Below are 10,760 nucleotides of genomic sequence, written 5' to 3'. Positions count from 1 at the left end.
ACATAGAGAGGAAGGTAGCCCAACACTTTGAATGTACTACGTGCCACCACACCGTTCACTTTAAAAAGGTTAGGGGTGCCTGGGTGGCTCAGTCGGTTGGGCGGCCGACTTCGGCTCAGGTCACGATCTCGCGGTCCGTGAGTTCGAGCCCCGTGTCGGGCTCTGGGCTGATGGCTCAGAGCCTGGAGCCTGTTTCCGATTCTGTGTCTCCCTCTCTCTCTGCCCCTCCCCCGTTCATGCTCTGTCTCTCTCTGTCTCAAAAATAAATAAATAAATAAAAAACGTTAAAAAAAAAATTTAAAAAGGTTAATTTTACGGGCACCTGGGTGGCTCAGTCGGTTGGGCGTCCGACTTCAGCTCAGGTCATGATCTCATGGTTCATGGGTTCGAGCCCCGCATGGGCTCTGGGCTGACAGCTCAGAGCCTGGAGCCTGCTTCGGATTCTGTGTCTCCCTCTCTCTCTGCCCCTCCCCTGTTCACACCGTCTCTCTCTGTCTCTCAAAAATAAATAAATGTAAAAAAAATAAATAAATAAATAAAAAAAAGGTTAATTTTATGTTCTTACGAACTTCACCTCGGTGAATTAGTTGTTTTAAATGCCACCCCCATACCCATTAGGATAGCTCCTACCAAACCAAACCAAAGACCAAGCAAAAGAAAGTAAGCTTTGGCAAGGATGTGGAGAAATGGGAAGCCTTGTGCCCTGTTGGTGGGAATGTAAAGCGGTGCAGCCTGTATGGAAAACAGGACGGTGGTTCCCCCAAAAATTAGAAATAGACATACCACACGACCCAGGCGTTGCACGTGGGGGCGTACACCCGAAAGAACTGAGAGCAACATACACGTCGCACATCCATGTTCCTAGCAGCGCGATTCACAAGAGCTGAAATGTGGAATCAACCCAAGCGTCCATCGACCGATGAATGGATAAATGACACGTGGTGTAAATACACCCCACGGAATATGATTCAGCCTTAAAAATAAAAGGCATCCTGCAACATGCTACAACACGGGTGAACCTCGAGGACACGATGCTAATGACCAGGCACACACACACGCAAAAAGACAAATAGCGTATGATCCCACTTATATGTGGTGCTTAGAGTGGTCAGATCCACAGAGACAGAATGGTTATGGGGGTTGCCAGGCACGGGGGGAGGTTTATGTATCAAGTTTCGGTTTTACAGGACAAACAGGTCTGGGTATGGGTGGTCGGTGATGGTGCACGACAGTGTGAGTGTACTTAATACCAGTTTACAGTGGCAAATTTTAGGCCGTATGTCACCACAGCATTTTTTTAACAAGGAAATCTGACCTTGTCAGTATCTTTTCAGTTCCCTGCCATGGCCTGTTCTTGGGACGAAGTGCCAGCTCCACAGTTGGGCACCCAGAGTCCCCTGGGACGCAGCCTCCCCACCTCTCAGGCCTTATGCCCTGCTCCCCACAGTCGTCACTCCACAGTCTCAACTGCTGACAGTTTGTCGCACAAGCCAACCGTGTTTTCTGATGCTGGGGCCTTCGCACATTTTTTTTTTTTTTTTTTTTTTTTTTTTTTTGTATTTTCAACGTTGGGATTTGATTTTATTTTTTTAAAGATTGTATTTTTTTTAATTTAAAAAAAAATTTTTTTTTAATGTTTATTTATTTTTGAGACAGAGAGAGACAAAGCATGAACGGGGGAGGGTCAGAGAGAGAGGGAGACACAGAATCCGAAGCGGGCTCCAGGCTCTGAGCGGTCAGCACAGAGCCCGACGCGGGGCTCGAACCCACAGACCGCGAGATCGTGACCTGAGCTGAAGTCGGCCGCTTAACCGACTGAGCCACCCAGGCGCCCCAAAGATTGTATTTTTTGGGGGGTGCCGGGTGGCTCAGTTGGTTGAACGTCTGGCTCTTGATTTCAGTGTCACGAGTTCAAGCCTTGTGTTGGGCTCACGCTGAGCACGGAGCCCCCTTGCTCTCCCCACCACATCCTTCTTCTCCAGCCAGTGTTGTCCTTGTTTATAGAGGTCTCTGTCATCAACCGCATTATTATCTCCTTTGGCCAAAAACTTGATATGTCCATTTTGCTCTTCACGAATCTTCAAGACTCCACGAACTATAGGAATCTCTCTTCCTTCTATTCTAAAAACAGTTTCTCCCACTCGGATGGGATCTTCAACTCTATTTGTTAAAAAGAGAAGATCTCCTCTATGAAATGCAGGTTCCGTGCTGCCACTGAGCAACTACAATTGGACTTTCACTTCCAGTTATGACCATGAACCCCTTCCAGATCATTAGTGCCGAGGAAACTATCATTCCAAAATTTAGGACTTGATAATACAGCTGCCGCTTGTTCATTCGCTGCACACCGTCCAAAAAATCTAGATTCAGCACAGTGAGGCCGGTGAGGGGGGGACACGGGCAGCAGAGAGGGTGCGATGTGACCGGCGGGTGGTTCTGCCCAGGATATTTTTCCCCACTTCTTCTCCAGGGGCATGTTTCATCCTTTAAAACTATGCTTGGGGGGGCGCCTGGGTGGCTCAGTCAGTTGAGCGTCCGACTTCGGCTCAGGTCATGATCTCGCGGTCCGTGAGTTCAAGCCCCACATCAGGCTCTGTGCTGACCGCTCACAGCCTGGAGCCTGTTTCAGATTCTGTGTCTCCCTCTCTCTCTGACCCTCCCCCGTTCATGCTGTGTCTCTCTCTGTCTCAAAAATAAATAAACGTTAAAAAAAATTAAAAAAAAAATAAAACTATGCTTGGGGATGATTTTCTGTAGGAAGCCTTTTTTTGCCTCCCTGCTCCCAGGTCAGGGGCCTCTAGCTCCCCTCCATTATAGCACTGATGTCACAGTGCTATGTGTCCGTCTTTCCCACCAGGCTGTGTGCTGCACAAAACCGCTGACGCGATTTTTATTCACCTCTGTGCATGAGTCAGCAGAGAAGAAAGGAAGAATGTTAGTGTGGAGATTACTGAGGCGGTGAGCTCTTAGTCTAGGCGTGTAAGACAAGGACACAAATGGGGTAGATGTGAAGGGCAGTGGTGCGTAGAGGAGGGAGCAATCCTGTCCCTGCCGCTGAGCCCCAGAAGCTTCTTGGAGGTGGGGCCATTTCAGAGGGTAACATTTCTACAGAGAGAGATGGAGGTCTTTGGAAGAGCCTGGGTAAAAGCACAGAGGTGGGAAGCTGCTTGGTGTGGAGGAGAAGCAGAAAACAACTAGTCATCTTAGAGCAATGACTCTTTGCAAACCTTTCAAAGCTGCAAAAGCCTTCTTAGAAACAAAGTCGTAAGGAACCCCAATCCATAAAACGTACACAATTGGAACTGCTCTGGTCAAAGTAGATGTGAGCGATCTGAAAGCTCTATTCTGCCCCTACCAACACTGACACACCAGAGCAGCCACTGGAAACATACCATCCCAACCACACACACCATCCCAACCACACACACCATCCCAACCACACACGCCATCCCAACCATACACACGCCATCCCAACCATACACACGCCATCCCAACCACACACGCCATCCCAACCACACACGCCATCCCAACCACACACACGCCATCCCAACCACACACGCCATCCCAACCACACACGCCATCCCAACCACACACACGCCATCCCAACCACACACGCCATCCCAACCACACACGCCATCCCAACCACACACGCCATCTCAACCACACACACGCCATCCCAACCACACACACGCCATCCCAACCACACACGCCATCCCAACCACACACACACGCCATCCCAACCACACACACACACCATCCCAACCACACAAATACCATCCCAACCACACAAATACCATCCCAACCACACACACGCCATCCCAACCACACACACGCCATCCCAACCACACACACCATCCCAACCACACACACGCCATCCCAACCACACACACCATCCCAACCACACACACGCCATCCCAACCACACAAATACCATCCCAACCACACAAATACCATGCCAACCACACACACCATCCCAACCACACACACGCCATCCCAACCACACAAATACCATCCCAACCACACAAATACCATCCCAACCACACACACCATCCCAACCACACACGCCATCCCAACCACACACACGCCATCCCAACCACACACACGCCATCCCAACCACACACACACCATCCCAACCACACACGCCATCCCAACCACACACACACCATCCCAACCACACAGGCCATCCCAACGACACACACGCCATCCGAACCACACACACCATCCCAACCACACACACCATCCCAACCACACACACGCCATCCCAACCACACACACGCCATCCCAACCACACACACGCCATCCCAACCACACACACCATCCCAACCACACACACCATCCCAACCACACACGCCATCCCAACCACACACACCATCCCAACCACACACACGCCATCCCAACCACACACACGCCATCCCAACCACACACACCATCCCAACCACACACACCATCCCAACCACACACACCATCCCAACCACACACACCATCCCAACCACACACACGCCATCCCAACCACACACACCATCCCAACCACACACACGCCATCCCAACCACACAAATACCATCCCAACCACACAAATACCATGCCAACCACACACACCATCCCAACCACACACACGCCATCCCAACCACACAAATACCATCCCAACCACACAAATACCATCCCAACCACACACACCATCCCAACCACACACGCCATCCCAACCACACACACGCCATCCCAACCACACACACGCCATCCCAACCACACACACACCATCCCAACCACACACGCCATCCCAACCACACACACACCATCCCAACCACACAGGCCATCCCAACGACACACACGCCATCCGAACCACACACACCATCCCAACCACACACACCATCCCAACCACACACATGCCATCCCAACCACACACACGCCATCCCAACCACACACACGCCATCCCAACCACACACACCATCCCAACCACACACACCATCCCAACCACACACGCCATCCCAACCACACACACCATCCCAACCACACACACACACCATCCCAACCACACAAATACCATCCCAACCACACACACCATCTCAACCACACACACACACCATCCCAACCACACAAATACCATCCCAACCACACACACACCATCCCAACCACACATGCCATCCCAACCACACATGTCATCCCAACCCCACACACCATCCCAACCACACACACGCCATCCCAATCACACACACACCATCACAGCCACTAGAAACACACCATCCCAACCACCACACACACCCCAATAATGCCACATACACACCATTGCACCCATACCATCATCATTCTCACCAGGACACAGAAAACCAGCAGCACAACGGGTACAGGTGGAGCAATGGTTAGAAATGTAACTCTAAGGGCAATAAGAACTCGTCACATAGCAAGGTCAAGGTGCTGCAACTTCATCCTGAGGACCACGGAGAACCATGGAGGGGACTGAGCAGGAAGACGCTCCAGCTGCAGAGTGGATATGGAGTAGAGAGATGCCTGAGCTGGCCTTGGCCAGCCTTCCCAAATGCCCTGAAGGACAAAAACAGGGCCCTCACATTCCTCTCGTGCAGTGTGGCTAGAGAGAGTGTCCCCAGACTGGCATGGCAAGAATTCTCAGGACTGAGGACCTGGAACCGAGTCCAAGCCAGCATTCTCACTCATCCTTAAGCTGGGACCAGACTCCACGTTCTGGCCTGTTCTAGATGAACGCAGGGCAATTGCTGGAGACCGCAAGGCCAGGGGAGGATGGTGGTGACAGTGTAGTGGCAGCGGGGATGAGAGAGAAAGAAGTAGACTGGAGAGATGGTGGTACATGGAATTGAAAGGCCTGGATGTGGAAGGTGAGGGATTCAGAGGGATCAAAGAGGGATCAAAGATGTCTGGCTGGGTGACCAGTGGGTGGGAATGCCACTCGTTGAGATAGGAACACAGGAGAAGAAAGAGGCTCAGGGGACATCATAATCGCATTTGAGGCCTGTGGGGTGGCTACGCCCGTGTGACAGCCTGGCCCACTAGTTCAGAGCAGATGAGGGACCGAACCCACGAGAGAGGTCTGGGTGGAGGCCCAACTGGGAGTCACCAGATCCCACGGAGATGGTAACAAAACCCTCAGGATAGAAGAGATTGTCTAAAGCGTCTGTGGCCAACAAGACCCCTGCTGGGGTGAGGGCACAGAGGCCTCCTCTGACCCTTCAGACCAACCTAGGCCCCCAGGAATCGTCTGCACTATTTCCCCGCCGCCACACGTGCTCCTCTAGCGTGACTAACTAGTCCCGTTTGCCCAGGACTTCCCTGATGTTAAAACCGAGGGTCCTGTGTCCTGGAGACCTGTCAGTCCCAGGCAAACCAAGGCAAAGCAGGACACGTGGCCACCTTTGGCTTTTCTCACTTTTAAGAATTTGGTTAGCGTCTGACTTCCCTAGTCAATGGGAATAGCATTTAAGAGTCAGAGGAAGGAGCATCCTCCAGGAGGAGCCAGGAAGGGAGGGGGAAAACCTCAGGGAAGCCTCTTGGATCTCTTTTGTCCCAGGAAATTGGCACAACCCGGATCTGGTGGCCCGGGTTCTGGGAGCGGTTTGGCCTTCCAGGTTCCCCGGGACCACTCTTCCCCATCCCCATCCCTCTTTCTCCCTGCGGAGGCCATCAGCTTCCCGGACATGCCACAGATCCCTCCTTGCGGCCCCACAAGGTGGCGCTGTGCCCAACACCAGCCCAGGCCTCTGCCCAGCTGGGCAGAGGGGCCTGGAGAGCCTCTGGCCAGCCCGCTGAGAGCCTGCTCCCCCATCCCTCTCTGAGGCCTTGGGCGCTTGGGAGCCGTCTGGTGGAAGAAGACGCCCCGAAACACCCACAGTCTGCACAGGCTTTCTCTCTCACCAGGCACACATCTGCTCAGACACACTCCCCTGCCCACATAGATCCCAAACACACTCGACCCTGCAGCCCTGCAGGAACATGCTGGGCAGAGCCAGGACGGACCTGAAGGGTTATCACTTCCGGTCCCTCTGGAGATGGCACCCGCACACGCATGGGAACATCCATCCAGGAACAGGCACGCAGGGCTACCTCCTGCAGTCAGGTGCCCTTCCCTCACCCTAGCTTCCCTCGGCCTCTCTTTCTCCACAACCCCTGCCATGCCTCCCTCACTGCCCTACGACGGGGATCAGATAAGACACTGGAAGAGATGAGGTTTCATGAGAGTGCGGTGGGGGTAATGTTAGACACACACACAGATGCTCTCAAACACACCCAGATACACCTGCACACGCAGCAACACGCAGCCCCTCACACCTGTGCCCCAGCCACACACGAGAGAGCTCATGTGCAGCTATGCATGTGAAGCAGTACAAGGACCCACGGCCCACGAACTCGCCCTGCTGCGCAGACCGGCAGGCCTGGTCCGGACGCCTGATGCCCAGCGGGCCCCTCCTTCCCTTTTGCTATGAAATGGAGCTGGCAAAGAGGCCCAGTGCCCAGGCAGGGTCTCCCCACACCTCCAGACTGCACCCCAGTCAGCCCCGAGTTCGGCTCTGGCTGGAAATAAGCTCCTGCAGCCCATCCCCACCTCGGGCCCGGGTTCCAGCTCCTGCTGTGCTGTGTGACCTCAGGCAAGGCCTTCCACTCTCCGGTCCCTTCCCTGTTCCCTGAGGCTGGATTGTCCTCTATCAGATGTTAAGGGGTCGTGGGGGTACTGGAAGGACTTGGGCAGTGGAAGATGAGCTGGCCTAGAGGGTCTGGCCACCTAAATCGGAACTCCCATTCCACCTGAGCCTGGGTGACCTGGGACACTGAGAAACCTTTCCCGGGGTTTGTAAGGAGACCCGCACAGGGCCTGGTACGCCCAGAGGCATATGGGAAATCTTTGCTTCCTTTATTGCAGGGAATCCTCATTTTGTGGCAGGGATTATATAGAAGGGGAGACTGTACAAAAGAAAGGATTTCTATACTCCTGAGCTGGAGGTGCCTAATGACAGGAAGCTGCGTTCCAGAGAAAGGGAGTGAGCACGTCTCAGAGCCCACCTGGCTCCTTCTCACCCCACCCCTGCCCCAGCCCGGCACCAGGACTGTGAGCTCCTTCTCCATGCTAGGGGGTAAGCAAATCTGGGGAGGACTGGGTGTCTAGGAGCACAAGGCTGTGGCCTGGGTGCTCTTGTGTGTGTGTGTGTGCACACGTGTGTGTGCCTGTGCAGGCAGCTGTGTCCCCACGTGGCCGAGAGTGTGTGCAAAATCGCTCAACTGAGCCTGTGGCTTCAGTTCAAATCCCAAGGACAGTTACGGACTCTGTGACCTTACCCAAGTTACTTCACCTTTCTGTGCCTCGGTTTCCTCACCTATAAAACGGAGGTTTTGATGATAATAAAAAGTAAATAATAGGCCTCGCAGGGATTAAAGAGACGATGTGTATAAAAAGTAGCTAGCCAAGCACCTGGTGGCACGTGGTTAGTGTTCAAAAAACTCTCAGCTGCTATTTCATGTAATGTAGCTGGCACTGTGTATTCATTCATTCATTCATTCATTCATCCTTATTCATTAACTGGCTCCATCTCTGTGCCAGGCCAGCCTTGTGCTAGAGACTGAGGATACAGAAATGAACTGGATAAGGTCCTTGCCCTCCAGGAGCTTCCAGAAGGATGGGGGAGACAGATCTGAACACCAACAGCAAGAGTAGAGCAGATGTTGAGAGAGGCAGCTGGGAGATAGGGGAGGGGAGAAGAGGTCCCTGGGAAAGGAGGGGAGCCACCCCCGGCTACGCCCACACTCTGTGCACCAGTCCCGTTGGAGTATTCCCTGTTTCCTGTCTGCCTGCTTTCTCCTACCTCCAGGCCTTTGCTCACGCTTTCCTTGGCCCAGAAAGCTCCCCTCCCGAGTTCTGCCTGGTCACTGCTATGCATTTTTGAAAGGACCTCAGTGACACCTCCTATGACCACTCTTGGCTTTACCCACCGCATTCGTCAGAGATGGGCCATTTAGTTGATGTGTGTCCGGCACGTGCCGCCTCCTGGGGCCACTTGTTTCTGACCCTAGAGCGCCCTCCTTCTGTGACCTTGAGCATTGCACTTCACCTCTCAGGCCTCAGTTTCTGCCTCTGTAAAATGGGCAGCACCTTTTTCTCAGGACAGGTGCGAGGATCAAAAGGCAGAACGTTTGGGGAAAGCACTTTGCAAACTATAAATCACTGGGCGCCCGTCCAGGAGAGTTTTTATTCAAACAGCTTCCTTCTGGGTGTGAGCCAAAAGGTGTGTATACCTCACAGGCTCGGGCTGCATTTACCTGGAGCTCAGATGTGGGGCAGTTTCTGTTTGGGGTTTGTGTTTGATCTCAAAGACAGGGAAACTCCCTCACCCAGGTGATATGGGCGGGCCTGATCCACAGAGTTGCCAGGGGAATCCCGAGGTTTGTGGGCCCTGATTGCCCCCCATGGTGATCGAACAGAAACTCATCCCCTGGGAAGGAGGAAGGGCTTTGAGATGGTGCTGCAGGGACAGGGTGTCCCTTGGAATCAGGTAACCTGGGTGTGATTCTGGCTCCTCTGGGTGACCTGAAGCCAATCACCTTCTCTCCAAGCTTCAGCTATAAAGCCAGTGTACCGGATTTATGATTTGGGGAGCCCTTTGTACACAGGAATCCCGAGGGCACCAAACGGGGCCCAAGAGCCGACATGGCCACTGTGTGGGAAGTCTCTTGAAGTTAGGCTGTGTCCTCACCTGCCTTCCCGGCCTTGTCACCTCCACTGTCTCCTCCCACTCTGTGCTGTAGCCACCTGGTGAATTTGGGGTTCCCTCGAGGCCCTCGAATCTCTAATCTCCAGCCATTGCCTGCCCGAAATGCCCTTTCTCCCTGCGTCTCCCCACTGTCACCAGTTTAATGTCTTCTCGTTCCCCAGCACCCTGCCCGGGGCATCACTGCCTCCAGGGACTCAGGCTGCTTCCAGGCACTGTGGGGTTTCCTCGTCTATCCACCTGCTTTGCGTCACTGTTGGTTTAGGGGAGGCCTACCCACACCGCTTGCATTGCCACTGTCTCCAAAACACTTACCAGTTCAGTGCTAGGCACTCAAAGGCATGAATAAATACCCCTGAAGCCCTCAGCACAGAGAGCAGGGGGGCCATCTGGACAGAGTCCATGTGGTTTCGATTTCGTGGAAAGAGCCCCCGGAAGGAACTGGATTCGGGTCCCCACTCCACCAGTTACCAGTTGGGTGGTCTCTGGCAAACCCATCAGCTAGACTGAGCTTCGGCTTCCTTGTTTGTTAAGCGGAGTGGTTCTGAGGACTAGAGCGGTTAAATGCCCGTGTTCCCCAAGGGGCTCAGGGAACGGGGGCCGCCACTGCTCTAGCTCCAATTCTGCGAGCGCTTCCAAGGGCAGGGGTATCACGGCTCCCTCCAGAGCCACAGCCAGGGGAGCTCAGGGAAGCAGTAGGATGCAGGCCCAGGCAGGACCAGAGTGCAGAGGTACAGCTGGGGCAGCCTTCCCCGAAGTGCCCACTGCTCCTAGAGTCCGGGCGGCCTTGGAGGAAGCCAGCAGAGGGCAGTGAGCCCCACTGATTTTCCAGGAGGAAAGCCAGCCGGGGCCTCGTTGACTTTGGAGGGGAATGTGGAACAGCTCTGGAGGGCCCTGAGGCTCAGTGTCCAGGGCAGCCGGGCCTGGCTCAGCACTGTGTGTTCCGGCGACTACGTGGGCAGAACCGGTGGCCGGGGACGCCACGGGTCCCAAAGGCTCCCCTGGGAGCAGCCTTGGGTTCTGACAAGGCACCCGTGA

General features: G+C 53.9%; 1 protein-coding gene across 1 annotated transcript in view; it reads left to right on the top strand.

The window, feature by feature from the left end:
• The window catches only part of TCEANC2 (transcription elongation factor A N-terminal and central domain containing 2), a 69,967-nt gene that overhangs the window by 54,744 nt on the left and 4,463 nt on the right, over positions 1-10,760 (top strand). The window lies entirely within an intron of this gene.

This window comes from Panthera onca, chromosome C1, assembly GCF_046562875.1.
Source record: "Panthera onca isolate mPanOnc1 chromosome C1, mPanOnc1 haplotype 2, whole genome shotgun sequence".
Taxonomy (NCBI): Eukaryota; Metazoa; Chordata; class Mammalia; order Carnivora; family Felidae; genus Panthera; species Panthera onca.
Note: the sequence above shows the minus strand (reverse complement) of the source record. Positions and strands in the feature narration are given on the sequence as shown.